The sequence below is a fragment of the Ahaetulla prasina genome, chromosome 4, assembly GCF_028640845.1.
Source record: "Ahaetulla prasina isolate Xishuangbanna chromosome 4, ASM2864084v1, whole genome shotgun sequence".
Classification (NCBI taxonomy): domain Eukaryota; kingdom Metazoa; phylum Chordata; class Lepidosauria; order Squamata; family Colubridae; genus Ahaetulla; species Ahaetulla prasina.
Window position 1 is genome coordinate 66,171,637 of NC_080542.1, and position 13,191 is coordinate 66,184,827.

Here is a 13,191-nt window from a genome sequence, read left to right on the forward strand (position 1 = left end):
CATAGTTGAGATTATCTGAGACAAGTTTGGTTGAACCTTGTTGAGTGATGCAATGAAGGGGCTTGGTTGAGCCATGAGCTGAGCTCTGCTGATAGATAATCCTATTACGTCCTGGAGGTTCATGTCTTAATCCCATCACCCTGGAGCTGAAGGTCTAATTGTCTTGTAGATAGGCTGGCCAAGTCCTGCTGGGGTTATTAACAAAGGTGGGGGCTGCTTTTCAAGAGCATATTTCTCCTTTAGGGACATATAATATTTGCCTTTTTAATATTTCCGAGAATATTTCATTATTCTAGGAGAGGGGTGGATACTAACCTTTTACAATGGTCAGTAACAAGAAAGTTTAAGAAAAGAGATTCAGGAGATATAAAACTAGCTCATGTTTTATAGCAAAATTTATGTGATTTTTGCTTTTTAATTGATATATCCTAAATAATGCATTTGGAATTACAAAGAAGAGAGTGGTTGTTGCTAATCGTATGATAAACTTGTTTTCTTTTCTCTCAAAGCCAAGAAAAACAAATTTGTGATGAGAGCCAGTTTAGTTTAAGGCACCAACCTAAAAAGTAAAGAAGGTGGGCTCAAGTCCTACCTTAGCCATGAAAACAGACTTTAGCAAGTTATTGTCTCTTAGGCATAACAAAAAAGGCACATTTTTGCTTTCCCAACTCCATACTGTTTGCCTAATCTTCTGTGCTGCCTCCAAAACAAATTTGTACTTCAGCCTCTCTCAATAATCCTATCACAGGAATATTTCAGCATGTGGACCAATAAGAACAAAAATCAAAGGTATGTGATTTTTTTCCCCACCTTTTACCTGTGTTTTGGCTTTTTTTAAAAAAAAATTCTAAGTAGGTCATAGGAATATGTTTATTGGGTTTCAAGTTTGATGGGTTTCATTTTTGTTCCTTAACATGGCATCTGATAAGGATGAAAATGTACCTGCCCCAGCTTTGTAAGATCTTATTTTGGGTAATTATTAAAAATTGGGGAAGTATTACATACCTTTACTGTTAAGTTCGGGCAATGAAGAGGCAGGAGACGATATCAGTGACAACAGCTCTTTGGTTTATTGTGATCCCAGCAAAAAGCAGCAGGCAAAACCCCTCCTTAAATACTATTTTGGCTGAGGCTTCAACCAATCAGCAACGTGCTTGTTCCCGTCCAAACTTCCCTCCTAAAGTTTAAATACATTACATTTACAGTTCAAGTAAAAAAACAACAACAATTCAAGGCTTGCCTTAGAATATAGCTGACTGTAAATAGTCCTATTCTAGTATGACAATAGAGCTAAGACTCAAGACAGGAGACTTACCAGATTCTGAAGTTGAAAACAACTCAAAATAATTATAGCACTGATCATTTTTAAAATATTCTTTTAACAGCTAATCTGTATCCTGCTGACCATGGGAGTGGAAGCCACTTTGAAATTAAGCCATCTTGAACCTCAATCAATGATTTGATGACCCTCACCCAGTCTATACCAGGTGTCAGCAAGCTGCAGCTCTGGAGTTGCATGTGGCTCTTTCATCCCTCTGCTGCGGCTCCCTGTTGCTGGTCAGCTCCACAATTGATAGGGCTTTCAGTTAGGATATGTAGAGGAAAAAAGATGCTGTGCTAGGAGGAGACTCTATGGTGGGAGAACCGGACTTCTGGTCAGCAGAGAAAAAAGGACACCAACTAGGAGCAGACTATGATGGGGGAACAGGACTTCAGAATCGAATGGCTCCAGAATCGAATGGCTTCCAGTTAGGATCTTTGTGGCTCTTTGAGTGTTTAAGGTTTAAACCAGTCCCCTGGTTTATGCCTAGCAAGAGAATGTTTCCCCAAGAGAGATGGTTTGCACATCCCATATGTGGAAAGGAGAACTTGCTTTCTTGTTGGTGGACATAATTGAAAAAAATAGATCTGAAAAATGCCCAGTAACATCAATATGGAACCTGAAATGGGCACTTAATAACAGATTTGAATCTACTAGGTATAGAAGTATAGTGAATGTTAATAGAACCATGGCTCCCACACAATAATGTTAACAACTGTCTTTTGATTCAGTATACTTGAATAGGAGAAACTGCAGTCAGAGTTCAGAAAGAGTTCTCCAAGCTACTGAAAATCAAACAGTATTGGACTTGGTTAATATTCATCAACCAAACTGCCTGCCTGATGTTTACTGCACCTTTTTCTGCTGATCATCACAAATGCCAAGACTAACCTACCAGCAATAGAATTGATTGGATTTATACTGGGACTCATGGAACAGGGAGGTAGTCAGAAAAATTGGATATTCATTTGTATACTTGTAATTATTGCCATGTTCTAATAGATGCAATTATTATTGATGAACTATGTATCCACAATGCATATGGGCAAAACAAGATCTTAAATGATCTTCCATCATTTTCCAGGAAAAACGTGCACAAGACTGGGAATGGCAGATTGTGCGGATTATCCCTTGTTGAGATAATTAGCCTTGTACTGACTCTTTCAAACTATATTTCTTCCAAAATAATTTCTTAGTCCATAAAACATAGGATTGCATAGTTTGAAGCACTACACTATTGCTTTTCTTCTAACAGTGTTAATTAACGAACCCCTCTTCCTAAAGATGTTTCTCTTATGATATTACAAACAAATAAAACGTATGGTTATAAACTACACCATTAATAGTGTGTACACACAGACACACGGAAACGATTATGAGAAATTTTATATCCAAAAATGTTTTTTTCTTTTATACTATTTCCATCTTCCCTTAAAATATTAACAGAATCCACAATGATCTAAGAAACAGGGTCTCCACCAGACAGTCAAGCTGAAACTAAGTTAATCAATTAAAATTAGCAAACTTCCTCAAACCCCCAAAATAAGTTATCCAGACCTAATCCACATATCAATGGATAAATTCTGCAACCACAGAGATTTATTTTGACTGTTTCCCTATGGCTATCATTAAGTGTTGTATCTTATGATTCTTGACGAATGTATCTTTTCTTTTATGTACTCTGAAAGTGTATGCACCAAGACAAATTCCTTGCGTGTCCAATCACACTTGGTCAATAAAGAATTCTATTCTATTCTAATTAAATTTGGTTTCCCAGAGGAACTGCATGTTCACAAGATTAAACATATAGTATCTACACACACACACACATACACACACACACACAGACACTTCCCTCAAATGTCACTCTAGAATTAGCACATAGATACTTCACCCTGGAGAAGCTCCCCATATAAAAATCTGCTGCTGTACCGCATTTCTCTGCAGCCTTTTCCTAAAGGCAAACTGTTTTGCTTTTAGGAATAAATATTTCTTCTTTCCTCACAGCTTCATTGGATTTCAATTTTATTTATTCTTGTGCAGCCCTAGCTTGAATTGGAACCCCCAATTATTATTCTGACAATTTTAAGGTTAAGTAATTATGCCAGTTCCTAGCCTCCTCCTGATTCCATTGTATAGTGCTGAGTAAATCAGACATTTATATTTGTCCCAGACATTGTGACTGAAGCCAGAAGTCAGAACCATAAAGCAGCCTTAGAAAATGAAAGTGAAGGAGAATAATCTCATTCTTTTTATGAATCGGTACCCCCGCCTGGTTGAGGTTAAAGAAAAACTATCTGTAAACACAGACTTTAATATACAAAGTCTATATGAAAACACAGACTTGACAAGTCTACTATCTTCTCTTAACATCTAGTTTTGTAACAGAATTATTAACAGACATATTGTGGGTGGAATAAATATTGCAATTTGACACTAAAAATTCAAAGACTGCTGTTCTCTTTCAACCCTCCTACTTGGAACAAAATGAGAAACAGTTATTGATTACTAACATACGTCCTTTAAAAATAGTTGAATTAAGAGTTGTTGTGTTTTTTATGAGAGAGAGAGAAAAAAGTTTTTTGATCAATATGATCAAATATTTTGAAATTGTTCTACTCATAATTATTAAGATCTCCCCCCCACCTTTCCTCTTCCTCTCTTTTATTATGTTTATTGATTGTTAGTTCATATTATATAATTAATAGTGTTGCAATCATACTTTTTCAGTTATGGATTTTTATATCATAAAATAAATATAAGGTAGAACATGAGAATGAATCAGCAAAAACTTTAAAAATGGAACAATTGGGAAACTATGGAGCAAATAAATAAACTTATTTCGATAGATCACCTAGAACTGTAAACAGGAATTATGCCTGTTTAGTTTTTAGATTCTCTGACATTCTTTCCACAGCACGACATAAATCTATCTACTTGCTTTTCTCTGCTTCAATTTAAAAACAATGGATGCATGTTTCTCCATGATTTTCAAATTTGATCTGAATTTCTAAGTCTTCATGATATTCTGTTAATGTTTTATGTTAACAGTTATGTATGATTTTTAATGACTTTCTTTTTTACTGTTTTTTTTTATTTCTACACAGGCTCACTTAGATAGTTTGGATATGAATGTATGTGTGAATGTATGTGAAGAAACAAAAACAAGTCTTTAAATCACGTCTGGTACATTTCCTGTCATTATCCTGTCAGATAATGTTAATTAAAACAGTATCAGCTTCAAACTGAACTTTGTTCATTGCACTTTGATTCATAAGAAAGTAGATGCTGCCGGAAGGTTATAATATTGAATGATATTATATTATAAACCTATCAGTCTAAGATAGTATAACTCATAAGAAGATAATGCCTTGATAGATCAGACCATACATCTCTTTCATCTAGGATCTTAATTCCCACAAAATTTAACCAAGTATTTCTAGAAAGTCCACAAACAGGACACAAAATTTAAAAACTCATTTGGTAGTATAAAACGTTTTACACAAATATAAAGGCATTTCAGTTAAACTTGTTAAAGCTATTCATTAATGACCTTCACCAATATCAATATGAGATTCTTATGGTATCTGCTTCATTATGTAATAATTATATTAAATACCTAGTACTGCTTGCTGACATGGACAAGCGACTTCAAGATTCACTGTTTTTGTCAGCTCATGCTATGAACAGTTCATGCAATTAAAGATTCTGCACAGTAGCTTAGTTGTACCTTGCACTAAACTCTTCTAGACTGTGATGTTGTTCCTGGGATCTGTTGGAGCCACTCTTCCAGTTTAGAACTCACATCCTTGGGTGCTCGTACCAGACTGGCATGACTTTGACCTTTACTTTACACATCCTCTCTGGTTTCTCCTTCAGGCCCTGGTATTTCTCTAGATTCTCATACTTCTTCCTGATATATCTGTCAATTGGTACCACTATATCTATCACTACTACTGCCTTTAGGTTATTCTCTACTACTAGTGTCTGGTTGATTAGCTAATACATACCTGTCCATCTAGATCTGGAAGTCCCACAGGATTTTAGCCCTCTTATTCTCCATAACTGTCTGTGGAATTTCTCTTTTAGATCCAAAGGGTCTAGCTCATGCATTATGCACATGTTTCTATACAATGGCAGCTTCTTGATTGGATCATTCAAGACTGATCAAGACTGGACAGAAACACAGCTCTCTGAAAACATAGAGAAGAGCACCACAAAGTTTAAGTGACAATCACTCTGTAATTACTTAAACAGAAAGACCGATTGTTTTCTGGAATAAGAGAGATCAACATAAGATCTATACAATCTTTGATGGTAATAAGATAATGCCTGACATCTTAGGACCTGTATAAAATAAGCGGTATTTCATGTACCCTTACAAACTACAAGAGGTTTCTTATAAGGATCTAATCTATCTCAAGTTAATCACAGGAGTTTCAGTTGAATTTAATGTGATTAACACTAGTTGTATCATTCCTAAAGTTAACAGAAAGTGAAATGTCAATTTTTCCCACAAAAAGAGCACATTGAATTTTTCATTCTATTGCATTAACTGTAGGGTATGGGATCTTAACTAATTTCTTCCATGATCTTTTTTCTGCCAAGCAACTTCCCATTTGTCGTCCAAAATATCCTCTATAACGGTTGCATATTCAAAACCAATTTTCATATTTGGCTCTAGTGTCAACCGTCCCATTTGGCACATCCAAACAAAGAAAGTCCTGGAACGTAGGAACTAACAAGAGTAAAACTTTATTGAAGTTTAGGCATAGCAGAAGCAAAGTCAGCTCTGAAGTTCTCCCATGAAAATCCACATAGATAAAAACCTTTTCATCCCTGGGCTACCCACAGTTTATTGTCCACCAATTACACACAGTTCTTTTGTTTTGGGAAAATAGTCTGTGTCGGCTGGTAATTCTGAGAACTTGCCCTTGGTGGGAATCTTCTCTCCGGTGGCAGAAGGCTCTCGCATATTCCTTAGCCCTCCTACCCACCTAGGAATTTACTAACTCTCCTCCTGTTACCGTTGGGCAAATTGTGACTGGAAGTTGATACAGGCAATGATGAAAGTGAGTCATCTTTGAGAAGAACTAAAATGATAACGGGCACTTGGGATGAAAATACGGGAAACTATTATATTAATAATTACTTAAATTAAGTACCGGTAAATTAAAAAATATTAGTGTATTTTTATCCACAGGGGTGACAATAATGATACCAAAATAAAATTATAGTCTTATATCTTGCATGTACTGGTCTACCTCAGGTAGCAAAATGCTGTGACTATATTCTGCCCAAGATCAAAGATTATTTGGGGGCAAGAAAGAGGATCTCATCTTTTTGTTTTTAAAAAGAAAGTGCCAGTAAGTAGCTGCGTGATTAAGTATCATATTGCTTAACCTTTTTCTGAACTCAGAATTCTGTTTTCAAGAGTCTCAGGCTTCTAAACACCACACCCAGGATTAAACAGGAGGTTTAAAAGCACCTAATGAACATAATGTAAATTGGCTTTCTTAGCAGCTTGTTTTTATACACATACAAACCAGGTGAGCAATTTAGAAGAAGAGCAACAAAATCTGACTAGTACATTTACCTTCTAGATGCCTTCCTGATGTGTTGGAATTGCTCCAATCTCAGAATGCCTATGTTTAAGAGTTTAAGAGTCTAAGAGTTACAACAGTTTCAGCTTTACTCAATGCCAGGTTGGAGAAGGCTAGATAGTAGAATTATACATTGATTCTGAAGCACAACAAATATAGCAAACATTTGCTAGTTTGAATTTGACATGAGCATTTGGTAAGTGACTATTTTCTCAACTTCAATCCATGCACAGCACAAGGATTCACGTCCCATTGACAAGATTGTTGAAAGATGAATTGAGGTAACTACAGTAAGAACACATCATCATCATCATCATTTTATTTATTTGTCAACAAGTACAAGAAAACAAGTAAAAGACTAGGCATAGACATGGACACATGAAAAAATTGGCACAAAAAAAGGATATAAATTCGCAAAACATAGCCATAAACACATAGAATGATTACATATAATTGGGAACAGTAGGACAGGGATGGTAGGCATGCTCTTAGGGACCTCTTAAGAAATATGAAATATGAAAGGTTTACAGTGAAAGGTATGGGATTAGAGAAACTAACAACAGGATCAGGTAGAGTGTTCCAGACATTTACTACTCTATTGCAGAAGTCATATTTCCTACAATTAAATTTCCTACACATAGTACATTAAACATTTCTATATATTATAAACATAAAAGTGCTACATAATATAATATATGTGGGGAAAGCTATATATTCTTATCTAATCAAAGTGAGGAGATTTGAATTTTTGCCACTGTGTCATATTCTGATAGAGGATTTTTTTTAAAAAAAGAAGATATTCTAACAATTTTAAGTCTCACAACTGAATGAAAAATGAACAGTGTGAAATGGAAATACTCAAGGAATTGGGGCAATGAACCCCACATTGTTTGTGAGAATTATAGCCATCTGTCTATAGAAGAAAACCCCACTGAAAGAAAAGAATATGACACCCACCCCTACCCCCGTTTTTGTTCTAATATAATTATGAATATTGTAAATCCTTTGAATTAAATCATTCTTCAGTACATTTAAATAGATCCAGTTTAGGATGCTTATGTATATTGGAATATTTAGGCAAGTAACAGGAATCTAGAATAGAAAGGAATCAGCTGGAAGGGATCTTGGAGGTCTTCTAGTCCAGCCCCCTGCTCAAGCATGAGAACCTATACCATTTTAGATAACAGACTGTATAGACTCTTCTTAAAACATCCAGTGACGGAATACCCACAATTTCTGCAGGCAAGCTGTTTCACTGGTTAATTGTCCTCACTGTTAGGAAGTTTCTCCTTAATTTGAGGTTGCTTCTCTATTTGATTAATTTCCAACCATTGTTTCTTGTCCTGCCCTCTGGTGCCTTGGAGAATAATTTGACCCACTCTTCTTTGTGGCAGCCCCTCAAGTACTAGAATACTGCTATCATGTCACCCCTAATCAGGGGTGAAATTTAAAAAATTCCCCTACTGGTTCTGTGGGCGTGGATTGTTGGGGGGAGGTCATGTGACTGGATGGGCATGGCCAAATCAACATCACTCACATCGAGGGGCTCCTCATCGATCCTCCCCTCCCAGACACTCCTTGTCGCGAATGGCAGGAAAATGGGAATCTCAGTCTGTGCTGAGATTGAAGAATGGATGACAGGCAGGAAAATTCCCTTCCCCATTTTCCTGCCTTTCACAAAAATGGCTCCATTCCAGCTTCTCCCCCCCCCCTCCATTCTCATCCCTCCTGGGGACTAACTTAAAAGGGACAGGCTTCAGCATCTCTGTTGTGAACGGAAGGAGAAAAGTTAGCATTCTCTCTGCTGCATTTAACATTGACTTCGAGCAGCCGGAAGAGGTGAACGGTAACTGGCCGGGCGTGTGTGGGGCCAAGGAGGGGTAATTAGTACTGGTTCAGCAAACTGATGTCCATAATCCCTAGCCATTCTCCCAAACCAGTCCGAACCGGTAGGATTTCATCCCTGCCCCTAATTCTTCTTTTCTTTAGACTAGCCAAACCCAAGAATGCAGCCATTCTTCATATGTTTTAGTATACAAGCCTTTGATCATCTGAATTGCTCTTCTCTGAACTTTTCTCAAATCTCAATTTTTTTTTGTAGTATGGTGACAAAAATTGGTTGCAATATTCCATGTGTGGTCCTACTAGGGTTTTATAAAGTGGTACTAGTACATCATGTGATCTGGATTCTATGCCTCTGTTTATACAACCCAGGATTGTATTAGCTTTTTTCGCGGTGGCTGCACACTGCACATATTCAAGTGAAGATCCATTAGGATTCCAAGATCCCTCTCACAGTTATTATTTTTGAGCCACGTCTTGACTAATATGTACTTATGCCTTTGATTTTTCCTGCCCAAATGTAAAACTTTGCTTTTGTCCACATTGAAATTACTTTGTTGGATAGGGCCCATTTTTCAAGTTTGTCAAGATCTTTTGGATCCTGAGCTTGTCTTCTGGGCTGTTGACTATTCCTACCAATTTAGTATCCTCTGCAAATTTGATGAGTTCTCCTTCTATTCCCTCATTTAAGTCATTTATGAAGATATTGAAGAATATTGTGCCTAAGATGGAGCCTTGTGGTACCCCATTACTTAATTCTCTCCATGTGGATGTAGTACCATTAAGGACTATTCATTGAGTATGGCTTGTTAGCCAGCTACAGATCCATCTGGTTGTGATGTTGTCTATTTCACATTTTTCTAGCTTACCAAGAAGTAGGTTGGGGTCTACTTTGTCAAATGCCTTACTGAAATATAAGTATACTATGTCCACAGCATTTTACTGATCTACTAAAATAAATCTAAACTAATCTAAAATAAAATTGATTCAAACTTCCAGTTAAGGGTAAATTTCTGATGAAAGCTACTAGTACATGAAGTCACTTGTAAATTTTTCTCCATATCAACAATATAGTCAACAGAAATAGATTAAAATGAAAAACATACCCCAAATCAAAACATGCTAAAATTCTTTCTAATTTTTAACTTTCAAAGCTAATTATTATTAAACATAGTATAATAGTAATCACTAAAGCATGAGAGCTTTTTTTCCATTACAACCAATGAAAAGGAAGAGAAAATGATTGGTTCCCTTACTAAGTCTTGATTTAACTTGAAGGGTGCTGTTGCTTGCCTTTTATGATGAATGATTTCATCTTTTTATGATTCCATCACTGAATGCATAGTTTATGATGAGCTATGATGACTTATTATCATGGTATGGGCAAATACATGCATAAATTCATTTAACAAGTTAAGATTTAATAAATGGTACACATAGAGCTGGATTCCAAATGCCATCTCACTAGCTAGATAAAATTTCACAAAATTCATTTTAATTAAATATCCATCAAACTATTAAATATGGCAGTAATTATCTTAAGTTATGAGAATTACAGAAGTATTATTTTTTTAAAAAAATAAATACAATGATGCTTTGTCATAGAAAACCCTCTGATTGATTAATTGACTTGACCAGTGGTGGGATTCAAATTGTTTTACTACTGTTTATGTAGGTGTGGCTTGGTGGGCGTGGCTTGGTAGGGGTCATGTGAGTGAATAGGTGTGGCACCTTGGTGGGATAGCACCTTCCTGTGAGTGTTGTGTCTTGTCCGCTCTCACCGCAGCCGGGGTCTGCTTATCTGCTCCCAAACACGGAGGAATGTATGCCTCCTGGCCCCAGTCCTGGCTCCATGCCCAGACAAGCTGCAGAGGAGGGGGCACCTCCCGGTCCCAGCCCTGGCTCCATGCCCAAGCAGGCTGCAGAGGAGGGAGCATCCCCCGGCCCCAGCCCTGGCTCCATGCCCAGGCAAACGGAGCAGCTAGACCCCTCCCCCTCCTCCACAGCATGTGAGCCTGAGGAAAGTTTACTTCCAACAGCTGATTGGAGTGACCCTCGCATCAGAAGATTGGATAGGCGGAGGCAACAGAAGGAAGGGAGGGGCAGGCCTTAATGAGTGCTGAGTCATGGAGCCACACCCCATGGCCTATATAAAGGATCTGCTTTCTGGCAGTATCTGAGTCAGGCAAAGTCGAACTTATCTTGCTGAAGTCACTTACTGGTCTCCTGCCTGCTCTGAGGACTTTGCTAGGACTTTGGGCAGAGCTGCAGAGGCAAGCCTGATTCGGATTTCCCTGACCCGGCCGTCAGCGGAGGAGTGCGACACGACAGTGAGTGACATCAAGTTGGCCATGCCCACTCAGTCATATGACCTCCACCAAACCATGCCCACCAAGCCATGCCCACCAAGCCATGCCCAAAGAACCGGCGGATAAGTTTGGCCAAGTGTTTAATCTTGCTGCTTCTCTCTACCACAGCATTCAATCGGGCTGCTTCTCTCCTTCTTGGCCTCATACACACAGAGCAAACAGGCACACATCTCACGGCACCAGAGGGACTCGCCCTTGCACCATCTCTTCGTAGAAGGTCCCAGCACTGTGAGATGTGTGCAGGCTCTGTGTGAATGCCTGAGAAGAAGGAGAAGACTTGGCCAAACTTTTCTGCCTCCCTTCACAGCAGAGATGCTTGGAAGGCAGCTCCTGAGGCCTGTCTCTTTATGGTCCCCTCTCCCTCCCTCATTGAAGTACCTTAAAGGGACAGACTGTGGCGGCTGCCTTCCAAGCAGCTCTGCTGCAATGCTGCAGTCGGTTCTCCTGGCTGGGTCTGGCAATGGGGTGTGGTCACACACGAACAGGCAATGGAGTTTGTGTGCATGGCTGGTGCAAAGCACCGGATGGCGACAGTGGCGACAGGGCTTCAGGTCTCTTTTTTGGCCTGTAGTTTTCGGTAGTTTTTGGCGCAAGAAACCTCCAGCTGCAACCTTTTTTTGGGTGCAAGAAGCCTCCAACTTCCGCCTCTTTGCCAGCCAGAACCAAGTTGGCAGTGACAGCTGGAGGCTTCTTGCGCTGAAAAAGTGACAGGGGCTGCAGGATTCTTACGCCAAAAACTACAGGCTGAAAAAGAGGCCTGAAGTCTCATCGTCATCGTTGCTGCCCTGTTCTTTACACTGTCCAAGCTCTGCATTGCCTGCCGGTGCCGCTTGTGGTGAGACCCGGCCAGGAGAACATTCTGCTACACTGGAGGGATGGCATCACAGCAGAGCTGCTCAGAGGGCAGCTGAAAACTACCAACGGCTGGAGGCTTCTTACAAACGGTGGCCGAGCCTTGCTGTATCCTCCCCCCCCAAACAAGGCACAGATGAAGGTGAGCGAGGCAAAGGGTGAGTGGGTGGTATGTGGGCGGAGGCCCCAGGGAAGGCCAGATCTGGGGAATGGCACATTTCCTGACCTGGCTGATGCAAATGGCAAGTGGGCGGAGTTTCTTGGGCTTCAGGGAATGGCGCAACCCTGGCCTCTGCCCTGACCCAAGGTGAAGGATGAGCGGGCTGCATGCTTACCTTTGATGAGCAGAGTGGGCAAGGCACGGAAGCGAGGTGAGAAGATTAGCTGGGCCACATGGTAAAGGCAACATATATAGGGCAGGGCGGGGCAGGGCGGGCAGAGCAAACAGTGAGTGGGCAGGGCGAGCAGCGAGTGAGTGGGTGGGTGGGGGTGAGTGGCAAGTGGGCAAGCAGGCAGGTGGGGCAGGGCAGGGCCAGCCAAAGGTGGTATTTACCAGTTCAGCAAACCAGTTAAAATTTCTGCTACTAGTTTGACCGAACCAGTACGATCAGGCTGATACCACCTCTTGACAAACATGGAAACAGCCATCCTGAAGAAACAAACAATGTTTAAATAACAAAAATATCTAAAAAGAAAGACGTATTAAAAATATCAAAATCACCAGATCTAATATCATAGATTATGACATCACCAGGTCATAATATCATAACTCTTATGCTATTAAGATATCATATGATACCTGACCACTTAGAAGAGTCCTCTTTTCTATGCTGGCATGAGAATGGGAGACTAACATTGCCTGGCTGCTGAAACATATGAAAAGAGACAGTCCAAGATCACATGGGATACTGTTTTTATTTTCCACCAAAAAGTAAATTCCACTGGGGATATATTATTGAATCTTCTGTCTTGCTAACAAGGTTAGCAAAGCACTGTGGTAGTGAGAGTACAAGGTCTTCCATGTTGGTACAATAAATGTTTTCTAAACAGTTGGCCTGGGAGAATGGTGAACCAAACTGGTCCGCTCACGTAAATGTTGAAATTTTGTTTAGGCTGTGCTTGGATATTGGTATCAACAGTGTTTGGTTTCAGCTCCCTCCAAGTTTTCTTCAGGTTCTTAGGATCAAAGAACAATGTTTTACAT